Genomic DNA, 26835 nt, shown 5'->3' on the forward strand with positions numbered 1-26835 from the left:
TTAAGATCTGTGCATATCATTCTATATAAATTCCACCTCAAAAGAAAAAGTCCTCTAAACAAATACTGAACTCTAGTCAATGATGCACATGTTGAAATATTTAGGGTTGAAATGTATTTATAACTGCTACTTATTTTGAAATGCATCCAAAAACAAAAACAAAAAAGATAGAAGAATGGATAGATAGAAGAATGGATAAAGGAATATATAGGTGACAAAGTATAATAAAATATTAATAGTAGAAACTAGGTGGTAGGTACATGAATGTTCACAGACCTTTGTCAACCTTTTTTTTTTTTTTTTTTTGCCGTACGCGGCCCTCTCACTGTTGTGGTCTCTCCCGTTGCGGAGCACAGGCTCCGGATGCGCAGGCTCAGCGGCCACGGCTCACGGGCCCAGTCGCTCTGCGGCATGTGGGATCTTCCCGGACCGGGGCACGAACCTGCGTCCCCTGCATCGGCAGGCGGACTCAACCACTGCGCCACCAGGGAAGCCCCAACCTTTTTTTTTTTTTTTTTGGCCATGCTGTGAGGTTTGCAAGATCTTAGTTCCCAGATCAGGATCGAACCTGGGCCCCTGCAGTAAAAGCGCAGATTCCTAACCCACTGGACGGCCAGGGAGTTCCCTTAACTTCTTTGTATGTTTGAAATTTTTCATAATAAAGTATTTGGAAAAAAGTAACTGGTGAGAGCTTCCCTGGTGGTGCACTGGTTATGAATCTGCCTGCCAATGCAGGGGACACGGAATCAAGCCCGGGTCCGGGAAGATCCCACATGTCACATTGCATCTAAGCCCGTGTGCCACAACTACTGAGCCTGCACTCTAGAGAGCCCACGAGCCACAACAACTGAGCCTGCATGCCGCAACTACTGAAGCCTGCGCGCCTGGAGCCCGTGCTCCACAAGAGAAGCCACCGCAATGAGACGTCCGTGCACCACAACGAAGAGTAGCCCCTGCTCACCGCAACTGGAGAAAGCCCGTGCACAGCAACGAAGGCCCAACACAGCCAAAAATAAACACACATAAATAAATAAATTTATTTTAAAAAAAGTAACCGGTGAGAAAGGTAGATGACTAAATGAACAATAGGCCTGGGAACTGGGAATTGCAATTAAAAAGTCTTGATTTGAAACAAAAATGGAAGGCAGAGGTAACCAGAGGATAGAAGAATACGAATAGTTATGTATACCTTAGAAAGATTAGGAAAAGGAGAGAACAGGAATTCCTGGACTGAAAGAAGAAAATGGAGGAGGCGGAAGGGCAAAGTGTTGGGTGGGGAGAAAAGAAAAAAGGAAAAAGGAAGGAAGGGAGGGAGGAAAAGGGAGTTAGGGATTATAGTTAAAAACATCAATTCTGCAAATATCTAGATGATACCATTATACAAAATGAATAAATCATTACCAGAACCTACAAAACCAACCAACCAACAACAACAAAAAAAAGTCTAGAACTTGAGGCAAAGTAAAAAATAAAAAATATATATATGAGGCAAAAAATACATGAGTCAACAATGGACGGCCTGGCAGAACAAGGAAAGGTAGATGCTAAGCACAAACTAAATCTCAGGAAAGCATCAGAACCTATAATGGTTAATTTAAACTCATCTTTTATAAAATATAATGCCTGTAAAGAGTCGAAGAGAACTCATATAATCACATCTCCTACTTCCACATTCAGAAGTCCTAAGAATTACCAAAAATGTTTTTTAAAGTTTCATATTTTGAATACATAGTATTCTCATATATACAATACAACTGACAATCTTTCCATTTCTTCTTCTTTTCATAAGATGACATGCCAGTGGTGCACTTCCTTCCTTGACAACAATGTTATTCAATAAATGAACTCTAATGGGCTGTATGTTCTACATGATTTATAGTACTACTTCATCAACTGTGCAGAACCTAAATTAGGAAGATGTACTCTTACCAACAACTGCATTCTCAGTTTTCCCTACGAAGTAAACCATGTTCTAGTACCACTCAAATGGCCTCCTTTACCTACGCCTTTTAAAGTATCTCAGAAATACACGGTCATATGTTCTGAGAATGAAAGGAAGGGAGAGAGAAAATTACATACTGTTGAAGATAGGTCACACTTTAAAGTGTGAAACAAAGCAGAAAACAAGAAAACAGCAGAAGTACTAGGGTTAATAGAAGCTCAGGTGACAAAAACAAAGATAAAACCAAAAACGAGGGAGAAATATGAAAGCATGCAATAAGGATATGATTTTTTAAATGTAATTAATATGGAGATTGTAAAATTAGGAAATTTTAATAAAATAAATCATATACCTTTAATTTTTCCCTTTTCAACAAGTATCTACTGAGAATTTGCAAGGTACTATGTACATACTAATCACTGCATTATAAGTAGGCAAAAGACTACAATGGGAAAATTAAAATGCTGAAGAGGTCAGAGAGAATGTACTTATACTATTTCTGCATATCCTTTCTTAATAGTGTTCTCTGAAGCACAAAAGTTTTTACTTTGAGGAAGTCAATTCACCTAATTTTTTTTTCTTTTGTTTTAAGGCCTTGGTGGTGCATAGCTAAGAAAGCACTGCCTACCCCAAGGTGACAAAGATTTACTCCTATGTTTTCTTCTAAGAGTTTTACAGTTTTAGGTTTTATATGATCCATTCTGAGTTAGCTTTTTACATGGTGTGATGCAGGGATCCAACTTCATTCTTTTGCATGTGGATATCTACTTTTCCAAGTACCATTTGTTAAAAAGACAATTTTTTCTCTCATTGAATTGTCTTGGCACCCTTGTTAAAAATCAACTGACCACAAAAGTAAGGGTTTATTTCTAGACCCTCAATTCCGTTCCATTGATTGATATGTTTATCTTTATGCCAGCATTACACTGTCTGGCTTACCGTAGCTCTACAGTAAGTTTTAAAATTAGGAAGAATGAGCCCTCCAACTTTGTTTTTCTTCTTTAAGATTGTATTGCCTATTCTGGGTCCCTTATCTTTCCATACAAATTTTAAGATGGGCAGGACTATTTCTGCACCAAAAACTGGTGCAGGGGAAAAAAAAGGGGGGTGGGGCAGCAGGGATTTTGATAGGGATTATACTGTATCATAGATCAACTTGGGGAGTACTGCCATCTTAACAACATTAAGATTCCAAACCATGAACATGGGGTGTCTTGCCATTTATTTAGATCTTCTTTAATTTCTTTCTACAATGTTTTGTGATTTTCAATGAACAAGTCTTGAACTTCTCTTATTAAATTTCTTCTCACATCACAAGAGTCGTTTTAAAGATCAAATGGATATAAACGTTTCTATAAACTGTAAAATACTTCAGAAATATAAGGTATAACTGACACCAAAAAAAAAAAAAAAACCCACAAGAGATCGGAAATCAAAATAGTAAAAGAGGTGGCAAAGCAAAACTCAGAAGTAAATCCCCCGGCTAAATTTTAGTTGAGCCACAGGTGTGTGGGTAGGTGGGTGGGAAACTGTACATTTTCAAACACAAATCTAATCCAACACCAGACCTACATACTTTGTGGGAAGGTACTTTTCGCTATTTCCAATTAACTAGATATGTAGCAACATCTCTTACTAAACTGTACAAGGGTATGTTTTCTTTCTGAGGTATGTGGAATTATTACTGAAATACTTCTTCAAAGAAAAGAAATGAAAATCAAAATATGATAGAAGCATGTAACTAACCTCTGCCACTAATAATAAAATAGAAGGGACCAGAATTAAATCCCAAAGCAGGAAAAAGAATTAGCCTTAGAACTTAGGTTCTCCTTCTGATTGGGAATGAATTCTACTGACGATACTCATAATAACTCTATTCTAATAGTAACAAGAAAAAAACTTAGAACATAATACAACAAAAGAAAAAAATTACATGAATAAAGACAATCATTTTAATTTCTTTTTAATCTATGGTAAAACAAAACACTAAGCTGAAAATGACCCAAAATGACAACAGCTTTAAGTCAAGGCCAGTCAACATGATGCAATAAATTGTGGCATTAGAAAACTCATGGGAAGCAAGCAAAGACAGGGACGTTTGATATCATACCTATAAGGTACAAAAAGATGACAAAATGGTATGTAAAGTATGACTGAAAATATGTACAATTTTGTACATATGAATAATAAATGGGAAAGGCAATAATGTAAAGAAGAAAAATTAAAAAAGAATTTTCTTTTTTTCTTATCACCTTACCAAAAACTGATTTAAGCTAAAAGCTACAATTCTGTGGCTATTTCATAGTATGAAAACTTGTAAGGATAACCAACTTTGACACTATATTAATAAGCTGATAAGGGGGAAAGATTCATTTAGCCTGTGAGACCAACTGCAAAGTATGACTATAAAAATTTATGTTGGTCATCTCCGGTAAAACCATAATTTTCTAACAGATTTCACATCACCCAATACATTTACGGACATAATCAAATTCTAAGTAAATGAAAAACACATTGCTAATTTTAAAAAGAATGAACACCATTATATTAACCTTAAAATGTAATAAAATTAAAACTGACTCAAATCAACAGGTCAAAGTTAGAACAAAGAAGCAACCATTAAAGTTCTCTAAAGTCTTGGGGAAAACATCAATGTTCAAGTCTACAAGTTTTTATTATCAGAGCAAAATTCTTGACAATTTTTGGGTTTCCCTGAAGACCTGTATGATTCCTTCCACCATGTAGCTCACCCACTAGGGAAAAAAAATAGTGGTGACATAGCTTAAACCTGTCTTACATAGAAAGACAAAATAATGCCCTGAAATGGTAGGCAAGATACCAATTCGGCTCATAAAAGGAAGAAGTCAACAAGATACAATACGATATAAGTACAATGTTCATGAGGGAATGATTAGAGAGCAGAGCTGACAGCACAGCTGTGACAGTAGCTAATCCAAGTGCTACTCCAATCTAAAGACACAGGCAATGAGATCCACTCTAGACACATCACTTCTGCTCAGAAAAGACTCAATACCAACAGTTGGTGGCCCCTTTTTATAAAAATAAAGAGAAACTGACCCTCCCATACCTGTTCACCCACTACCCCCATCGCCCCAACACACACACACACACACACACACACACTCTCTCTCTCTCTCTCTCTCTCTGTCTGTCTGTCTGTCTCTGTCTGTCTCTCTCTCTCTCACACACACACACACACACACAGAAAGAGAAAGAAAGCATTAATAAAATAACTTCCCAGAGAAGAGATATGGGAACATATGTATATGTATAACTGATTCACTTTGTTGTAAAGGAAAAACTAACACACTATTGTAAAACAGTTATACTCCAATAAAGATGTTTAAAAAAAATAAAAAAAATAAAATAACTTCCCAGAAATTCAGGACATGAGTCACCAGATTCAAAGGGCCTACAGAATGTATAACACAAGTCCTGAGTCCACAGGTATTTCATAGTGAATTATTATAGTTAATTTCAAACATGGGGACAAGGATGATTTTACAAGCTTCCAGGGGTAGAAAAACCAGGTCACATATAAAAGATTAACAATTAGAATTTTCAGTCTTCTGGAAACAAAAGTAATTCTGGCAACAAGAAGACAATAGAGTGATGCCTTCAAATTCCTGAAAGAAAATTACAGACAACCTATGCCCAGCCACACTATTCTATTCTCATACTTGATTATTAAAAACACTTCAGACACACAAGTTCTCAAAAATGTACCTCTTTTACACCCTTTGTTAATAAGTTACTAGAAGATACATCTCTAATAAAAGAGAAAATCAAAAGAGAGGAAATTTAGCATTCAGGAAATGACTCCAACACAGAAAAGGCAAAGGGAATTGATCCCCAGAGAGGGTGAGACATCCCAGGAAGAAAGCTACAGATTGAAGCAATGAGATTCAAGAGACATAGTAGAGGGCTGTCACCACCCAAATCCCCACAGCCTTTAAGACTTCTTTTTAATATGAGCTGATCTGGCCCAGGTTTTTATCAGAATTTACTTTGTCTTGACCCTATGTTGATGAAGTTCCCGCTGTCCTACCCCCAGGTGCCTAGATTGGCTGAGAGGCCTTATTTCACACCACGGACACATTTTGCTTTTACCTATTCCTAACGGCTAGAGCAGGAACTGCTTAGAAAGAGCAGTGTACTTCCCCAACCATATTTCTTCTAGATATTTAGTACCTTGTAAAAACTTCAGCTCTGCCAGGTGCCCTGATTGTGATGAGTCTTATGGTTTCCCAGGACTCATAAGCAAACTTTCCCAAGGACTTAACAGAAAGGACTCAAGGAAGACTGTGCAGCTTATCTTCTCCTGCGAGCCTTCATTTAATAGTGGCAATACGGACCTTTCTGTTCATAGCTAGGTTTATATTTGCCATTCAGGTTTTCAAAACTGTCCAAAAAAAGATACTGCTTAGGGATACATACTATGGTAGAAACTGGCCTATTGTTCACCAAGGTCATTTCCCTTTTCTGCCCACAGCTATGCTACATTTCACAACCTTCCCTGCATTAAGTACAGCCATTTGACTGAATTCTGGCCAGTGGAATGTGGACAAAAGTGACGTATGCTTTAGTCCAGGCCCATCAAACTTCCCATGGAATTACCACACTCCCTCTCTGCCCTCAAATCTGCCAGCCAGATGTAGAGAGCTCGGTGAAACTGTGAAAGTCTTTGAGCCCCAGGGAATGGCAGAGTCACTAGATGAAAGGGGCTGGAGTCCCTGGGTGACTCTGTGGAACCAACTACTCCTTTGCCAGTGCTTCCCAACTCACAGCAGAGATGTGAGTGAGAAATAAGCTTTAACGTGTTAAACCACTGAAACTTGGGGGTTTGTTTGTTACAGTAGGTTAGCCTAACTTGACTAACAGACACAAAAAGGTGGTCCAACTATTCAGTTTCTCAAAATTAAACCATGTATTGATTAGGAATACATATTTGGAGGGAGGGATGGGACTGTAGGGCTAGGCAGGGAATGGTCCCAAAAGAGTGATTAACGTGTAAAATGGGATTAAGATTACCTGGAGGGGGAAAAGGTGCCATTTAAGGATATTTACAGGAAACGTGCAGGATACTGTAATGTTCAGTTTCTTGGCCTAGGTAGTAAGACTGCAGCTACTCATTTTATTATTCTTCCTGAAGCTGTATTTTTGCTTCCTATTTCTCTACAGGTATTTCACAAATAAACCACTAATTATCTTGCTCAAAATAAATTAGAAAGAGTAGACACTTGAAAAATTTGTTGGAGCATTTGGGAAAAATAAGGTGAATAGAAAACTAAGCTAAAAAAAATAAAAAAATAAAAGGCCTTAACCCCCAGGGAAAAAAAGAAAGTTAAACAAGAAAGGAATCAATCACGATATAATTCTTGGTTTAAGTAGTAAATAATACATATTTAGTTATAATGAAAACACAGATTCAAAATTGCAAAACTGGAATGTTACAGGGAGAGGAAGTAGGAGGAAACAATGAAGAAATACCACAAAATAACGATAAAAAACAACAGTTTTCCACCATTTGAAGATATTTTAAGTGCACATATATGTGTGTTTACACAAAATGGGTTTATAAAATATGTGCTATTTTGTAACCAGCTATGGCAGACAGACACTAAGGTGGCCACCCCACCATGACCCCCAGCTCTTGCTGTTCACATCTTTGTGTAAACACCTCCCCAAGAATGTGGGCAGAACTTATGACTTGCTTCAACCAACAGAATATGACAAAGGTTATGAGATGTCATTCCCATGATTATGTCACATTACATAAGGCTGTCTAGCCTGCAGACTTGCTCTGGGCTCTCCTTGATGGTCTGATGAAGTGGTGAGACTGGGAAACAACAGAGGGTCAAGAACTTCAGGTTGCCCCTATAAGCTGAGAGCAGCTGGGAATTCCCTGGTGGCACAGTGGTTAAGAATCCACCTGCCAATGCAGGGGACACAGGTTCAATCCCTGGTCTGGGAAGATCCCACATGCCATGGAGCAACTAAGCCTGTGTGCCTCAACTACTAAGCCTGTGTTCTAGAGCCCGCACGCCACAACTGCTGAAGCCTGTGTGCTCTAGGGCCTGCATGCCATAACTACTGAGCCCATGTGTTGCAACTACTGAAGCCCGTGCACCTAGAGCCCATGCTTCGCAACAAGAGAAGCCACCTCAATGAGAAGCCCGTGCACCACAACGAAGAGTAGCCCCCACTCGCCACAACTAGAGAAAGCCTGTGCACAGCAATGAAGACCCAACGCAGTCCCCTCCCCAGAAAAAAAAAAAATTTAAAAGCTGAGAGAAGCCTTTAGGAGCTTGAAGATAGCCTCTAGATGACAAAGTAACTTCTAGTAAGCAAGAAGCCTCAGTCATAAAACCACAAGAAAATTAATTCTGCCAAAAATCTAAGTGAGCTTAGAAGCAAATTTTCCCCAGTTGAGTCTTCAGGTGAGAATTCAGCCCAGCCAACATCTGATTGCGGCCTCATGAGACCCTAAGCAGAGGACCCAGTTCAACCTCGCTCAGGCTCCTGCCCCAGAGAAACTGTAGGATAATAAATGTGTGTTGTTTTAAGTTGCTAAATTTGTGTACTTTGTTATACAACATAGAAAACAAATACAACTGCTTTTAAAACTGTGGATGAATGAATTCAGCAAAGTTGTAGGGATAAAAATCAACACAAAAACATCAGTTGCATTTCTATACACTAACAATGAACACACCAAAAAGGAAATTAAGAAAACAATACCATTTACAATAAGAAAAAAGAACAAAATACTAGGAATAAACCTAACCAAGAAGGCAAAAGATCTGTTCAATGAAAACTACAAAACATTGCTGAAAGAAATTAAAGGACACATAAATAAATGGAAAGCCACCTCAGGTTCACTGACGGGAAAACTTAATATTGTTATACCCAAAGAAATCTACAGATTCAATGCAATCTCTATCAAATTCCAATGACAGGTTTTGCAAAAATAGAAAAACCCATCCCAACACTAAAACTCCTATGGAATCTAAAGGGACCCCGAATACCCAAAACAATCTTGAAAAAAAGAAGAACAAAGCTGGAGGTATCACACTTCCTGATTTCAAAACTTACTAGAAAGCTACAGTAACCAAAACAGTGTGGTATTGGCATAAAGAGAGACATGTGGACCAACAGAATATAATAGATAGCACTAAAATAAACCCGGCACATGTGGTCAAATGATTTTCAACAAGGGTGTCAAGATCAGTCAATGGGGAATGGACAGTCTTTTCAACAAATGGTGCTGGTAAAACTGGATATCCATATGCAGAAGAATAAAGCTGGACCCTTAGTGTATGCCATATACAAAAATTAACCCTTAGTAGGTCAAAGCAATAAACGTAAGAGCTTAAACTGTCCACACGCAAAAAGCTTCCTGACGTCGGGTATAGCAATAATTTCTTAGATAGGACACCAAGAGCACAGTCAACAAAAGTTTAAAAAAAAATAAAAATGAAAAGTCAGATGAAGTGGATTTCAAAATTAAAACTTTTGTGCATCAAAGTACACTATCAACAGAGTGAAGAAAAATCAACCCATGGAATGGGAGAAAATATTTGCAAATCATATATCTGATAAGGGATTAATAACTGGAATATATAAAGAACCCCTAAAACTCAACAACAACAACAGAAACAACCCATTCAAAGATAGGCAAAGGACTTGAATAGATATTTCTGCAAAGAAGATATACAAATGGCCAAAAAGCATGGGCAAAGATGCTCAACATCACTAATCATTAGGGAAATGCAAGTCAAAGAGCAATGAGATAGCACCTCACACCCATTAGAATGGCTATTATTTTTAAAAAGAAAAAAAGATAGAAAGAAAGAAAAAGAGAAAGAGAATAATTGTGTCAAGGATGCAGAGATATTACAACCCTGTACACTGTAAAATGGCGCAGCTGCTGTGGAAAATGGTATGGCAATTCTTCAAAAAATTAAACATAGAATTACTATATGATCCAGCAATTCCACTTATGGATATATACCCAAAAGAAATGAAAGGAGGGACTCAAACAGATATACACTTGTGTTCGTAGCAGCATTATTCACAAATAGCCAAAAGATGGAAGCAACCCAAATGTCCATTAACAAGTGAATGGATAAACCAAATATGCTATATATCTATATCTATATGATGAAATATTATTCAGCCTCAAAAAGGAGTGAAATTTTCATACATGCTACAACATGGATGAAGCTTGAGGACATTATGCTAAGGGAAATAAAACTAGTTTTTAAAAGACAAATACCACATGAGTCCACTTATATGAGGTACCTAGAGTAGTCAAATTCATAGGGACAGAAGGTAGAATAGTGGTTACCAGAGGCTGGGGGGGAATGAGGATTATTGTTTAAAGGGCACAGAGTTTTCATTTGGGAGGATGAAAAAGTTCTGGGGATGGATGGTGGTGATGGCTGCACAACAATGTGAATGTACTTAATGCCACTGAATTGTATACTTTAAAATGCTGAAAATGGTAAATTTTATGTTATGTGTATTTTACCACAACTAAAAAACCACTTTGGATAGAGAGCAAAAGATGACTGTAGTAAGACAGGAGGACAGCGACCCTCTCATTTCCTTGACTATCTACTTAGACATAGTGATAACCATGATAGGGGAAAAACATCTAATCTAAACCTACAATGAATTTTTTTCCCCTATTTTTAGTCCTATAATCTATGCATCACTTAACTGGAATACTTTTTTTTTTAAATAGAAACAACATGTATGCTTACTAATTATATTGTAATTATACAATAAATACAATAATTATATTGTTTGTTATCATAAATGATTAAACCATTTAACAGAGAAATAAACATTTTAACATCCTAATCCTCTGCACACAGCATACTCTATTTAAGGTAGAAATCAGACAGCCAAAAAACTGCTCCTAGCTGTTAAAATGTTTCTATTGAGGAAAGTGGGAGATGTAGAAAGAATAACAAAGTGATCAGAACAAGCAACTTAAAACTGTTTCCTAAAGCAGTAAAGACATTTTGTATCAAAAGTAGTTAAAATTTTGGTGTTCATAATGAAAGAAAACTAAGATATAGAGGGTTCAAATTGAAAGCACTGGAAAAAGATGACTGATTTTAAAGTAATAATTTACTTCTGAGAAAATAAAAACACCCTGATAAGCCCTTGCACTCTAAGGTTTTCCCAACCTCTTTTCCGCTCTCTCCCCTCTGCTCTGTTCTAATCCCACTCTTTAAGGAGGAGGAGGGGAAGGCTGAAACAGGGAAGGGATATAATAAGATAATAGGAATAAACCAGATAATAGGAATAGAGAAGAGAGAAAAATATTCTGATTATTTTTTCTCCTCACACTGAATACTAAATACATCATCATCATCAAATGCTAACAATCCAAACTTCTGAGGGCAAGAAAAACTCAATTTCCTGGAGTGTCAACCTAACCTAAGGCAAAAGAAAGGAAACTCTCTGCAGGCTTTGCATCTATAAATTAAGTCTGTATGCCAAATTCTTCAAACAACCTCCACTCTAATCCAAGGCTGCGGATAAATATGGTGACATGAACCTTGATCAAAAGACTGGCACACTAAGCTCTTTAACAGCTTTCTAGCCTAAGAAGTGAGATCAGTTAAAAGAACTTCAAACCCAAGTACTTTATTCACTAAGTACAGAAACACCAAGGTTTTCATGAGAAAGCACCTGGTAAAGAAAGGCAGCTATGCTGGGACACAGCATCTGGTAATAAGCAAGAGTTTAAAGAGATAACTTCCTGATATTACACATGCTACTGTACAGTTCTATGGGAAGAAGAGAATGAGAATTTGGGAAGTAGCTGATTTCTCTGTATAAACTCAAAATAATCCTGTAAAACAGCCCATCATTCCCAGTGTCCTTTTGATCCCAGGGACAAGTGTGAAGGTCTCTGAACTGGACTACTATTTCAACTTGGGGCATGACCTCCCTGTGTGGGTAACAGTAATGTTTTTCCCCTGTTGTAAAACATCTGACTGATCCCCGCCAAACACTCTCAGACCAGACATGACATCAATACGGGTACAATCCTGTGCTCCTCTTTGTGCACATTTTTCTAAAATGCTGGCCTCGTTAGTTTTCCTTAATCATGTTCATTCCCTAAAAAGGGAAGACCAAAAAAAACTGGATCCTAGGATACGCATGCTAAGCACATTTTCACCCCAAAACTTAGCCTTAATCTTCTGAAGGCAGATGTCCTTGATAAGCTCCCTCTTCTGTTGTTGCCACTTTTCCTAAACCGCACGCCTTCCTGACTTGCAGTGGGGCCAGGATAGATTGTGGTTCTGTGGTGGGTTCTGTCAGATGAGCTTTGACAAGGCCTCAGAATAGACCCTGGGCACCAGCCAGGGAAACTGCCACTCACAAGTTCCAACTTCATCCTCATATGTTAGTCCCTCAGCACTTTTTTTTTCCACTAGTCTCTCTCATTTTAAAAGGACAAAGATTCCTGAGCCTCCTCCCGGTCATGAGTGAGCTGTATAACATTGAAATTAAAAATGTAAACCTCCCTTATGCTGCTCACAAACACTCTGAAGACTAAAGAGTAAATCTGTACCTACCTTTTGCCTTGAGAAATTAATCCATCAATAGCACTTTGGTTTGCAAAAGGATTTTTGGATCTCAAACCCCATAGAGGTTTATTTTATTAGAAATAGACTAGGCTATGGAAGATAAAGGAAGAGAGAAGGTAAGCCATTTATTTCCCATGTGACTAATAATATGGCAGCAGACTTCTGCAGGGCAAGAAGTAAAACTATATACAATGTTTTTAATTGATATTGGTCATCAAATCCTAAAATAATCAAGTTACTACAAAAGGCACTCATTTAACTAGTATTACCAAATATAAATGAAGTAGTTCGTCTGTAATAGCACAGTCTTCAAGGTACAGTACTTTTACCTTTACCGGTATAAATAAAATTACCCAGCTGTCACTCTAAAATGTTGAAAATTACCTTATAAAATACATTTACAGTATATTTTTAAATTGTGAGGATAAAGACTACAAAGCAATTAAGCACTCTTTTCTCCTACAAGGTTAAGAAAAAAGGTAACTTCTATTATAAAATAAATCCCAATATAAGCTTGAAATAAATTTTTAAAATTTCACAATTTAATTCCCAAACTTACACTCACACTTTCAGAAATAAATTCCATATACACACTTAAGCACTGGAGCAAAGACTTACATATGAGTTGTTCCTTACAGCAGTGTTAGTGGAAAGCTAAAAACAACCTAAATGTCTGTTAATAGGGAATGTTAAGATAAATTATGGAAAATGAACAAGCTATTGTTCATCTACACTAGGCAGGACATCCAGTCTTTTTAAAAATTAGACGGACATATGTGCTAATATACAATGATCTCTAAGACATATCAAGGGTAAGAATGAAAGGTATAGGACATTTCTCCTAAACATAGGTGATTATATATGCAAGAGAAAATTTGGAGAGAGATACACAAGAAACCATTAAGAGTGGTTGGTTGGATTATGTAGTCGGCGTAGGGGGTGGGGGAAGAAGGCTAGAAGTTTACTGTGGAAAGAAAACTTCCTTTTCACCATATAACATTTTCTTTTAAAATGTTTAGCAATTTAAAAAAGTCCCACAAACATCTACTGAATCCATGAAGTGAGCACTCCCCTTCTATGGATGCCATTTCTTCCCTCTTCTTTTTTTAAAAAAATTAATTAATTTACTAATTTATGGCTGCATTGGGTTTGCACACAGGCTTAGTTGCTCTGTGGCATGTGGGATCTTCCCGGACCACGGATCAAACCCATGTCCTCTGCATTGGCAGGCAGGTTCTTAAGCACTGCACCACCAAGGAAGTCCCTCCCCTCTTGTTAACCACCTGTACTCTTATCTACTGCTCTCCCCACCACTAGACCAAAACAAAAGCATACATATGGAGCAAATCTCAGAGCTTCTACAAGAAATAGAATGCTCTCTCCATTCCCCAACCAAAATAAAGAAAGATAAAGTAGAATAAATGAAAAAGTATTAGCATACAATAAACCCAGCTTTTAGCCCAGTGTTTGATTCCTTTTAAGTGTGGCTTAATTTATTGTAGGCCAAAAAGTTTTTAAAGTGAAAGCACAATGTGCAAGCACACAAAAAAATCATTTCTAATGGTATCCTATCTATTACCTTAAAGGAAAGAATGGAGAAAAAATCAAAGTTATTCTACTCACAGGGTAAATTTTGCTCAATTCCTTCCTTCTGAAGTTTTAAAAGTTGAGTTTTGAATGATGGTCATAAAGTCTTTATTTGCAAACTGGATAAGGTGGTACATTTTTCCTGTTAAAGGACCATCTATCTCTCCATTCAGATTCTCCAGAGAGAAAGCAACCACCTAAAAGGAAAAGGCTATGAAATGGTCTCTACTTCGTAGGTGCAATGGAAAGTGCTTCTATGCTGAGGACAGAAGAACTGTATTTCCTCTAAAATGACCCTCATCGACATTCCCAACACGCTATAGCGAGTTTTAAAATATATATTATCATCAATTCTGCTCCTCTTCAAACCAGGAGCAGGGTAAACAATTCACAAACAGCTTTGCAAGAAACTGCTCCCTCTCTCTCATTTCTAGTAAAGATCAGTTTTTGGTTTTGGTTTGAGAGAAGACTCTACTTCGCCAAATATATTCCCCGTATCACTTTTTTCCTTCATTGTGGAGATGCTTAAATCCTGAACCTAAGAAGGCTTCTCTTGCATTATCTACCTATCAGGACTGTCAGTGCAGGCGGTTTCCACAGGGATTTTCCAAAAGGGAATAGCTGTTCACTGGAAACTGAAACTCTTAAGTCACTATTAGCTGGACACAAATCAAAAGCAACATTAGGCAATGCTCTGAATATAATAAGAATGGATATCCAAGGAAATAAGATGCGGAAATTTAGTCAAAGAATTAAAGGAATTTAGTAAGCAACACCAACAGGGTAAACTTACCATTACTTTTCAACTGATAACTAACTAAAGTTCCTTATAAATCAAAATCAAGGTAAAATAAGCTGACTTCCAAAAAGAAGAAAAAGAAAAGAAGGCTAAGAAGTATCAAGAACGCTGTGATTCAAAGTCATTTTGTTTAGCAACACTTTAAAAGCCAAAATGATCAAATTACATTTCTGCAATAAAAGGTTATTTCTAGTTTAAAATGAATTCATTCCAATAATGAATCACCACTTCAATACACACTTTCTTCTCTATCAGAACTTAAATATGAGCTCAGTATAGTCCCATTGCGCATTTTTAAGGGCAGATTCCACCAAATGGGTAAGGCCTTTCACTCAAGACTCTTCTGTGTACCGCAGATTCTTTCAGTGAAGTTTTTCCTGCCTTAAAGATGGTAGCTCTCCTTTTCACCGACATTTATTTTGTTTCTAGACACTTACCTTCCTTCATTTATCTTCCCACATTTGGCAACCCCCCCCCACCCCCCACCCCCCCCCCCCACAAAAAAACCCAGAAAGTGGGTAAAATCACAACAATCCACTTAGGAACTAACAAACTGTTCTAAATCCAAAGCTTCTGTAAAAGTTCACTTTTTATTTCCTTACCATACTTCATGACAATAAATATGCAGCAACAAACCTAACAAAGCATCAATACAACACTTCCTATGAGCAAAGGCATCTAAACAGGCAGTAACAAACCTCTAGCTTTCGTCTATTCCAAGTTTAAGATTCATATCAATGATTCACAAAGCGAGTGACCTAACTTCCTAAGTGAATCACACTTTCCGAAATTCTTATTCTACATGAGTATAATACTGGGTCATCATATCTACATGTGTTAAACAGAGCATGATGTTTATTAAACAGGGTTAATTCTGCAAGACCTTCAAACCACAGCAAACGTCAAGTCCCTGCCAACTAACCCTTACCTGCAACACTTTGCCTTTTCCAACAATTGCACCTCTCCATACAGAAGCATCCCCCAAATAGACATTTTACCTTGAAACAATGTTATTTTAAACACTAATGAAGAACTGATCCATCCACACCCTGCTCTCCATCTCTGTGGTTCCATTACTGTAGCCACATTCTCTTCCCATTGTGATGCCATAAAAAGTAACGGGCACTGTTATCCTTACATATTATCTTTTAATCAATGAACCTACGCTACAGCTTTTCTTTTTAGGGCAGAAATGCTGAGTCATTAAATGGAAACTCAAAGAAAATACGCTACAAAGAGTTACAGTTTAGGATGCAATATTTCCCTGGCCAGGTCTCCGCAGCCTTATATTTGTATCTCCCACGGTGGAAAAAGTAGAGCAAACACTTGCACTTTTCCGTCCCCTCGAAGAAAGAAAAAGACATGGGTTTCCTTAGGTCCTCCGGCTTCCTGCGGGATATCCACGGGCACGAGAAGCAGGCCTGGCTGGAGCTATATAGCTTAACAATCTGGGTGTGAATAACACCTCGCATTAGTCAAGCATTAACCCTGACACTCCTAACAAGCGCCTCTTATGCCCGCGCTTCAGTTCGGGTCAAAGAGGAAGAAAAAAAAAAAAAATCCCACAAAAGCGCTACGCCCTCCACCGGCCTGACACCCTTCTCCGGGGTGGCCGGCCGGGTACAGAACCGAGGGAGTGCCGCGTCCGAGGAACAGGAGAAGGAGCCCCGAGCACTCGAAGCGGAGAGACAGCGGCCCGAGTTCATTTCTCCCACAATGGGAGTAACGCCGTCCCCGCTCGCGGACCGAGGCTGCGCGTTCGAGACCCGGCGTGAAGCCCGAGGACGCCGCAGGCAGGGGGCGACCTCGACCTCGGGGCCCGGCCCCCAGCAGGAGTCCGCGGCGGCACGGACCTCGCCGGGCTGCAGAGGCCGGGAAGGCGGCCCCGCTCCCCGCTCCCCTCCAGGCCGGCGGGAGGAGCGGCCCTTACCTGTCTCCGGGCGCGGGCTATGGCTGCGACGCCGCCCGGGAAGGGCCGGAGCGCAGCTTGCCGGCCGGGAGCCCGCGGGGGCGAAGGGAGAGGGACGCGGGGGGCGGACTCGGTCCTGGGTTCCCGGCCAGTCGGGCCGGGCTGGATGCGGCGGCTCCCGGCGCCGGCAGCCGGTCGGTCAGTCACGCCGATATCCCTCGGCGCAGCGGCAGAGACAGCGGGAACCGGCTCCCAGGAGGAGCCGCAGCCCGAGCGGCGGGCGGCGGAGGCGGCGGAGGCGGCGGAGGGGCGGGGCCTCAGGGTCGATGACCCGCTCACCCGGAAGCAGTTGTGGTCGCGGTGGCGCGCGCTGCGGGACGGACTTGTCCGCCAGCGGCCAGCTGCGCACCGCCTGTGGGGCAGAGGTTTGGAACCGCGGGTAAGGTGGAGGCCCGGGCGGCCTCCCGTGGTGTCTCCTCCGGGCCCGCGGGGCCCACCCAACCCCTCCGCCCCCCGGACCAGGTCCGGGAATGTGAATTGATGCGCGTGCCCGTTCGAGGCAGCCCGTGCCCTGGTCACCTCCAAATTGTCCGGCCTAGTGGGCTTGGGTGAGTGGGCCCGGGTGGCAGTTCTAACGGTAGGAACGAAGGTGGGTGGGTGTGGTTCAAATGCTGAAAGCCTTATTTCCAAAATGAATGATTTTGAAATGATTTCCGTAGAAGAATGCTGGGGGCAAGGGGGGAAGAATATAGAGTCCATTAAATATCTGATGGACACGGACCTGTCCTTCATTCCGTAAGTATCTCTCGAGAGCCACCAGGTTCAAGGCCCTGGAGAAAGACCAGAGTCCTGCGCTTTGGGAAGCTCATCTTCTAGTAGGGTAGACGGATTTAAGCAAACAAGGCAATGACAGATTGCGATGCGGCTCCTGCAGCTCCGCAGGAAATACACAAAGGTGATGAGAGGTTTTGTGGGGGAGACCTCTGGCAGGATGGGATAGTTGGGGAAGACCTCTAGAGGGAAGTGATAGTTGAGCAGCCTCCTGGTAAGAAGGCACGAAATACACTTCGACACCACTTTACATCCAGGGACTGTAGGTTCCAGAACCCCCTGAATAAGCCCACAATTCCATGTTAAGAACCTGGCTCTAATGCCTTCCAAGGGCTGTTTCTCTGCTGCCCACCCCTGCGATTTCAGAAGGCTTGCTATCCCTTTAGAGTTCATGAGGGCTGGAGTATGGCACTGCGAGGGAGGCATGAATTAGGGAACTTTGGTCTCTAGGCGGTGAGACATCAACAGGTGGCTTCATCACAGGAGAATTATCATACAATCAGCCTTGAAAGACAAAAATCTCTAACCTCGCACTTTCTTTCCATGTCACTATTTTTCTCAGACCTGTGAGCAAACACTGAAACTATGGTTTTCACCTGGGATCAAGAGGGGCTTAATAGTCCCAAAAGATCATACTATGTTATGATCTGAATAAAAGGATTAATGACATATTTTTGCTAAATCAGTTAAAGATAAAATAAAAAGTGGACTTTCAAGAGAGAACCTATTCAGGTACCTGAATAATACCAATAAATCCAATAATGTTTATTAAATATTAGTTTGTTTATATAACTGCATAATTAATGGAAAGATTGGGTAATATTAGGATTAGATGCTCTTGCTTTTTTTTTTGGGGGGGTGGTACGCGGGCCTCTCACTGTTGTGGTCTCTCCCGTTGCGGAGCGCAGGCTCCGGACGCGCAGGCTCAGCGGCCATGGCTCACGGGCCCAGCCGCTCCGTGGCATGTGGGATCTGGGATCTTCCCTGACCGGGGCACGAACCCGTGTCCCTTGCATCGGCAGGAGGATCTTCAACCACTGTGCCACCAGGGAAGCCCTCTTGCTTTTTAAAATTTTACTCCTTAGCCACTTGTTTTGGCTCATAACAAACTAAGAGAAAGAAAGGTTTTGCCATATCTTCTGGGAAAACTGGGAGGAAGCTCACACTTATTGACTATCTACTATTTGCACAGCATTGTACTAAGCTATTAAATTTATTATCCCTTTCAGTACTAGGACCAACCTTGAGATATGGGGATTATTATACCTATTTTAGTAACAAAGACATTGAGATTCAGAGCAATTGAGATTCAGAGCAATTATGACTTGCCTAAGGTAACAAAACTAGTAGCTAAGAGTCAGAATTTGAAACTCTAGTCTTTCTGGCCCTAATTCCCCTTTTACTTTATGCCATATTGCTGTACTTTAATATTTAAAAAGGAAATATAAATGAAGTGTCCGGCCAAGCAAATTTCTATATTGCTCTTACAATTTGATTATGAGAGTATACTTATTGTAGAATGGTATGAGGCAATTTTGGAACTTCTCTGTATTTTTACTTCTCCCACTATAGGATATTTGCCATCTGTTGCCAAAAAAAAAATATTCCATTTGTTTTAAAGTTCACAATGGGGACTTACCTAGTGGTCCAGTGACTAAGACTCTGCACTCCCAATGCAGGGGGCCCGGGTTCAATCTGTGGTCAGGGAACTAGATCCCACATGCAGCAACTAAAGATCCTGCATGCCACAACTAAGACCTGGTACATCCAAATAAATAAATATTTTAAAAAAGTTAATGGTGGCATGTGTCTTTTGAAGGCTCACAAGAATGTTACAAAGTATGACACTAACGTTTTGTCATTGCAAGGGGATCCTGACTAAATGCATCACTCTGAACTGTTTCACAAGCAGTCTTTCCCTGCACATTCTTTCTGCCAAAAATATGCGTTCCCAAATCTTTATGGAATATTCTGACATGTGAATGCCCCCAGGTCTGTGTGGGCTGTCCGCTCTAGGGACATATTAATAGATGAAGGAAAATTTTTAAAGTGTTGATAAGATTTTGAGCAATGAGGTGGTAGGATTTGTACATTTTTGTTCATTTCATATCAGATCCTTCACATTTTTCTTTGATGATGTCAAGAAATACAAATTTTCCTTTCTCAAGAGCAAACACACATTTTTGTGGCTTTCACAAAATTGACTTTTGCAAACACAATACTATGTTTCACTCTACACACATCTCTGGAAAACATTAGTTCAAACATTAAAAATAGGATGCTACTTTTCAGAGTCCAATATTTTTATTAGTAAAGTGTATGTATGTAGCACATTTTGGAAGAATTTTTAAAATTTTGGTTAACTCCTTACAAACCTATGGAAACCTAACAAAGCAACAGTCTGTGACTGCTGACTATATATATTTGCTTTAAGTTCTCTTTCCAAACTTTATTTCTTATCTAGATTTCCTATTTTTTCTTGCTTTCCTTTTTTAGGGGGTGGGGAATAACTATAGACTCACAAGAAGTTACAAAAATAGTACAGACAAGTCCTGTGTACTCTTTACCCAGTTTCCCCCATTGGCAGCATCTTACATAACCTATAATACATTATTAAAACTAAGAAATTGACATCTTGCTATCTTTAGATTTTTAGTTTCTTTTTGTGTTTCATCATATCAGAAAATCAGCACTTTGCAACAATTCATTTCTGTTTTATCTGGTTCTTCTCCCTTTCCTTAATTAGCAGATGACAATATCAATAAGCTTGCCACAGTACTTGTCTGGAATTACAAGTTTACTAAAAAATTCTGTGGGTCAACATACTTAAAAGTGAATTATTTGTAAGATTTTTTTTTTCTGCTTATATTGTTCCATGTCTTCCTGCCCTAATAAACCTATAAATTTATACAATGTGCGTATGGGTGTGTTTTAATACATCCTCTGACCACTGAAATGTTTTCAGAGAGATTGCTATTAAAGTAAAAAAATGCAAAGGTCCTCATTTGACTGGGAAAAAAAAAAGTTTGTAAACATCTAAGTATCCGAATGAGAATGCTGTGGTCTATTGGTTCGGAAGCCAGATCTCACTTACGGCTAATTCTAGCTCCATATGGATTCTCCTAGCCAGAGCAGCTCATCCTTTACTCCACCAGAGAGCAAACAAAGGAAAGAGAAGAAGTGTAAGTTACTTTCTTCAGACTTAGTGATGAGGAAAGTTTGATGAGAAGGGAGAATTTGGAAATTCGTGTAGGTATCAGTTATGTATAAATGCCTAATCACAGATAATCAAGTGATGGCTCTTCTGCATTGTATATACATTGTAAATGAGTAATCAAACATTATTCATATTACAGCTCATTTAGCAAACTTACTCATCTACTGTATACCAGGCTCCCAGTTAGGCACTAGTAACATAGGAACACAACAGGATCTATTTTTTAAGTGAGTATTAAGCTCTTACTATGTGCCAAGATACTTCCTAGATGCTAGGGATTCAAGGAGAAGTTAAAAAGAAAGTTGTGTTTCCTTCTCTCAGGAAACTTACTGTCTGGTAAGGGAGAAAAATGATCACACAAAATTAACCTTATAATCCTAATACATATTACTAAGGGTAGGTATGTGGTACATGAGGGTGAGGTAGGAGAGACAGGCCCCAGGCTGGGCAGCTGCAGCTGGTCTGCTGATGCTTTGAGATGGGATACCAGCAGGAACATTGGGCCCTGACTGCGTGCATTCTTGTAGATTTCCCAGCCCAGCACATGTGCAGAGGAGGCCCTCAGGCTAGGGGAAGGACAAAAGGAGAGAGAAGATGCCAGCAGGAGTCCATCTTGGCTGAGAGATGTGTGCCCACACCAGGACAAGATATGGAGATGACTGGCCAGAGACAATCTGGAAAACTGCCCCTATATAAGCAATCTAAGCTGCCCCTACTGGGGGCAACTCACTCTGAGCTCACTGTGTGTTCCACACATTTTTTTTTTCACACATTTTTTTTTCACACATACTTTGTTCCTAATAAATGCTTTTATCTTTTTCACAATCTTGATCTCTTTGCTGAATTCTTTCTTCAAAGAAAACACAAAGGTCCTTCTTCCAGCTTTTGACCACAGGAATCAAGGGTATCAAAGTAGAACTCAACCTAATCTGAAGTATCAGAAATGACTTCTAGCAAGAGATGCTCTGAGCCAAGATTTAAAACTGCTTCAGAGTGAACTCAGTGCAGATGTTGGGGAAGAGAGAGGAAGAACATAAAGACCTCATCATGGGACAAGCAGAATCTCAGGGACTATAAAGAAATGAGGGAGATAATGTGAGATGAGTCTAGAGAACCAAAGGCCCACCATGCAGGGCCTTACAGGCTTCCTAAGGATTCTTATCTTTGTTTTGAAAGCAATGCAAATGAATTGAAGAGGTTTTAGTAGGAATGACATGATCAGACTTTGTGGTTTTAAATGATCACTCTAGCTTCAGTGTAAAGAATTCATTCTTTAAATAAATATGACCTGGGTGTGCACTATAGGCCAAGTACTGGTCTGCACACTGAGTACTCGGTGGTGCACAAAACGCACAGACTCCCTGTCTTTGAGGATCTTACAGACAATACATAAATAGTACATAAGATGGTGAGAAGTGCTATCAAGAATATTGGAACCCAGGTAAGAATAAGAGGGTAGGGTGCTGTTGCTATTTTATTAGTTTGAACTATATGAAAGTACTGATCTTTTTACATCTTTTTTCTTTTTAACCTCAGGATGATATTAAGTTTATGTGGTACATACAGCCTGATAGGATGACATTAGTGTTATATTGTTCAACCTAATATTTGGAAGAGTCAGAGAAGACCGAATGAGGTGATGCAAAGAAAGAGGCAAGCTGTGCAAATTTGTGGTGGGGAGAGCATCCCAAGCTAAGGGAAAGCAAGCACAAAGGCCCTAAAGCAAGAATGTAATTACCGTGTTTGAGGAGCAAAGAGGAGGCCAGTGTGACTGAAGAGTAATGGACAAGAGGGAGGGATGGAAGTAGGGACCAGAGCGTGCTGCGTCTTGTAGACCATGGTAAGAAATTGGCTTTTCCTCTTGTTTTTTTTTTTTTTTTTTTTTTTTGCGGTACGCGGGCCTCTCACTGTTGTGGCCTCTCCCATTGCGGAGCGCAGGCTCCGGACGCGCAGGCTCAGCGGCCATGGCTCAAGGGCCCAGCCGCTCCGCGGCACGTGGGACCCTCGCGGACCGGGGCACAAACCCGTGTCCCCTGCATCGGCAGGCATACTCTCAACCACTGCGCCACCAGGGAAGCCCGGCTTTTCCTCTTTGAATGACGTAAGCTGTTGAGTTTTGAGCAGAGGAGCTACATGATCTGTCATCTTGAAAAGGACTGCTCTGTTACTGGTATACAGAGGGATCACTGTAAAATCTTTCAACTTTGCTGTATGTTTTATATTTTTCCTAATAAAATGAGAAGACTTTCAGCTGCTGGATTGTAAATAGACTTTAGGGGGGGAAGGATGAGATCAGGAAGATCAGTATTGCAAAATTCAGATAGTAGTGAAGATAGTAGGAAGTGGTTAGATTCCAAATATATTTTGAAGATAGAGAGCCAGTAAGCTTTGCTTATAGAATGAATGGCTGCCAGATGTGAGAAAAAAGATAACACTTAAGGTTTAGACCTGAGCCACTGGAAGGATGGGGTTGCCATCTACTAAAATCTGAAAGGCAGTCTATTCAAACAGGTTTGGAGGAAAAGACTTTTTGGACAAGGTGAGTTTGTGATTGCCTGTCTTAGATGCCATCTAAGTGGAGACATCAAATAGGCAATTGAATATACAAGTCAGTAATTCACAGGAAACATCCAGGTAGGAAATACAAATGTATGAATCCACCTAAAGACTAAGATATAAAGATCAGTGCCTTGAGAATTAAATGGAAATACTCAGTTTAGCCTAAAGCCTGTCATGCTTTTTGTTCTAGGCTAGTTTTGTTTGTAGTTACCAGTTACATTATATTACCATTCAGAATATTTATATGCATTACTATCTTCTATTCACTTGCATTTTAAAGGGTTTTGTGTTTTAATGTTGGTCTTATCTAAACAGATTATACATTTCTTGAGAAAAGATCTGTTTTCTTTTACACACTCCACAGTGCCATATCACAGACATTTTACAATGCTCATATAATAAGTTATTGGAATGTAGAGTTTGTTGTTATCATAAAGCATCAATTTTCTTACAAATATTTAATTTGGACACTTGTAGCTTCGTAAGTTTACACTTACGAAAATAAGGGTAGACTTAGAATTTTCAGTCTTTTGCCCCTCACGCCCATATCACTTTGGATGAATAAGAGAGCCTTCTTGGGGGAAAAAAAAAAAGGCTCAGCTCTCCTCCATATTAGCTTTATACTCAAACTTCACGTGATACCAAGACAGTTCCCAACAACTTCAAGTGTACCTCCACCCCAGTCCAAGTCCGGAAAGAAAGAGATCCTTCCCAGTAGTCCTGGATTCACTAATTGAACCAACCTGGTTAACTGCCCATCCCTTAACAAATTACTGAGCTAGGAAAATTCTGTGCTGTGATTGGCCAAATATGAGTTATATGCTTCACCTCTGGTTCACCCAAAGAGCATGGACTATAGAAGAGGAGTGGTTCCCTGGGGAAAAAAATGGGCCACTGTCACCAAAATAAGGAACTGGATAGTGATGTCAAAAAACAATGCATTCTACACCTGGTAACTCAAAAGGCCTAAACATTGTTCCTTCCTTAAGCTTTTAAAAGAAGTTAGTAATGCCATGCACTCAGGTTGAATCTCTTCCGATTCTGTATGCAATACGTCATGTCCCCATGAATCATTAGCCTGTCATAAATTCACTTGTTATTGCTGAGTGAACCTCACCAAAAGTAAATGCATGAACAACCAGCTGGAAGGGTCAATATTTCAGCACAACACTTTCCAGGATACTCCCACCTAGGTATTGCAGGTAGTTTCTTGTCCTACAATTCTTTCCTATTGTCAGTCTGCCTGAAACATATTTATTTGCCCTCAACAGCCTGCAGGCAGGGTGGCTGCTAGCTAAGGTGCCTGGAAAACCACTGCAGAAGCAAGTGGCAATGAATCAGCCTAAATTCATCTTCTAGAAGGACATTTACATAGTGTCGAATCTTGAAAGCAAAATGTATCTACAGATATGTCTTTTCAGCTTCTTTTCAGGTTCACTGTTTCCATTCCTTTCTATACTAACAGGCTACTTTCCCCACAAGATGTTTGACCTAATTTATGTGGCATTTTTAACATTTTAGTTTAAATTTTGCTGCAGTAAATGGATAACTTTGCTATAAAGAGAATATTGACTATCTATTAGTCTGGAATTTGGGGTGGCTCCTCTATTTTGCTGCTTCCCTGGACACCAAACATAACATTCTCTGTCCTAGGACCTGCTTCAAGTTGGACATAAGACTGGCCAAAAATCAAACCAAATCTAAATGAATGGTTGTTGAAGTTAATCTTGAATGGTTGTTGAAGTTAATCTCACATCCTGGAGCTGTGTGTGCCACGGAATAGCCTGCTTTTATTAACAAGCACAATTCTGATCAGAATCACTGCTCTGTGGTCCTGTTCATCAGAATTTCATGTTTAGAAATTGGATTTGGGTCTGGTTACTTTTAAATTTATTTATTTTATTTATTTATTTTTGACTGCGTTGAGTCTTCCTTCTGTGCATGGGCTTTCTCTGGTTGTGGTGAGTGGGGGCTACTCTTCGTTGCGGTGCACGGGCCTCTCATTGCAGTGGCTTCTCTTGTTGTGGAGCATGGGCTCTAGGCGCATGGGCTTCAGTAGTTGTAGCACATGGGCTCAGTAGTTGTGGCTTGCGGGCTCTAGAGCGCAGTCTCAGTAGTTGTGGCGCACGGGCTTAGTTGCTCCACGGCACGTGGGATCTTCTCTGACCAGGGCTCGAACCCATGTCCCTGCCAATCCCTTGCATTGGCAGGCGATTCTTAACCACTGCACCACCAGGGAAGCCCAGGTCTGGTTACTTTTAAATTTTCTATTGCAGGAAAAGGTAACATAGGATAGTGTTAACCATGTATTTAAATGTTACAAGTAGGTTCCTGAACAATATGTTCTGAATGATTCCAGTATTCTTAATATTATACATAGAGAATTACAGGATGAGATACCCAAATGTTAACCTTAAGAAATGGAATTATCAGTGATTTGACTTGATCGTTTACTTTTCAAAATATTCCTAGATGAAATGTACTACATCTGTCTCAGATAAATTAATTTTTAAAGATTTTTTCTTGATGTGGACCATTTTTAAAGTCTTTATTGAGTCTGTTACAATATTGCTTCTGTTTTATGGTTTTTTTGGCCCAGAGGCACGTGGGATCTTAGCTCCCTGACCAGAGATCAAACCCGCACCCCCTGCATTGGAAGGTAAAGTCTTAACTACTGGACCGCCAGGGAAGTCCCAGATAAATTAATTTTTAAAGAAAAGATAGTTTATAATACCAATACCCCAGAGTCAAAAATATGCAACAGATACAACTGAAAAATAGATCTAATTATGATTCTCACTGCTCAAAACCATTGTAGATTTTCCTCTTGCTTGGCATACACCATTTATTCTTTCATTTAAAACAAAAGAGCATGTCCTGGATGCTTGGGAGTAAATGAACAATACAAGTGCAGCTCCTGCCCTCCTAGAACTAACTAACTAACTAACTAACTAACTGTCTAGTGGAGATATAATGAGTAAGCTGACAGCAAACCCAGTGTATCACATTCAATAGCAGTTTCATGCACTCCCCACCAAAATACCCAACCCTCCTTTTACAGAACAAATTCTGGCCTTGGCACATCAGCTGACAAGCATGTTGAACTCTCCCATGGTGGCGCTCACTGCTGGTCCATGCTTCGGTCTGAGCCTCATCCCCATTGCTGTCCACACACTAGTTTTCAATTATTAGAGCAGCGTTCAATTATTTGAGTATTCACACACATAGATAACAAACTTGCGGTTACCAAAGGGAAAGGAGGGATAAATTAGGAGGCTGGGATTAATATATACACACTACTATGTATAAAATAGATAACCAGCAAGGACCTAGTGTACACAGGGAACTATACTCAAT

At 39.9% G+C, this 26835-nt stretch overlaps 1 protein-coding gene across 38 annotated transcripts in view; it reads right to left on the reverse strand.

The window, feature by feature from the left end:
* The window catches only part of LRRFIP2 (LRR binding FLII interacting protein 2), a 122505-nt gene extending 105306 nt beyond the window's left edge, over positions 1-17199 (reverse strand). For 12 of the 38 annotated variants that reach the window (XM_067005723.1, XM_067005707.1, XM_067005720.1 and 9 more), the window contains exon 1: positions 16893-17164. The gene's annotated coding sequence lies outside the window, so the exon portion shown is untranslated. Of the gene's footprint in view, positions 1-14199; positions 14361-16292; positions 16681-16892 lie in introns of those variants that run through there. The other 26 variants (XM_067005721.1, XM_067005706.1, XM_059077330.2 and 23 more) reach the window with 19 other exon arrangements.
* Between the last annotated feature and the right edge of the window lie 9636 nt (positions 17200-26835).

Source organism: Kogia breviceps, chromosome 10, assembly GCF_026419965.1.
Source record: "Kogia breviceps isolate mKogBre1 chromosome 10, mKogBre1 haplotype 1, whole genome shotgun sequence".
Classification (NCBI taxonomy): domain Eukaryota; kingdom Metazoa; phylum Chordata; class Mammalia; order Artiodactyla; family Physeteridae; genus Kogia; species Kogia breviceps.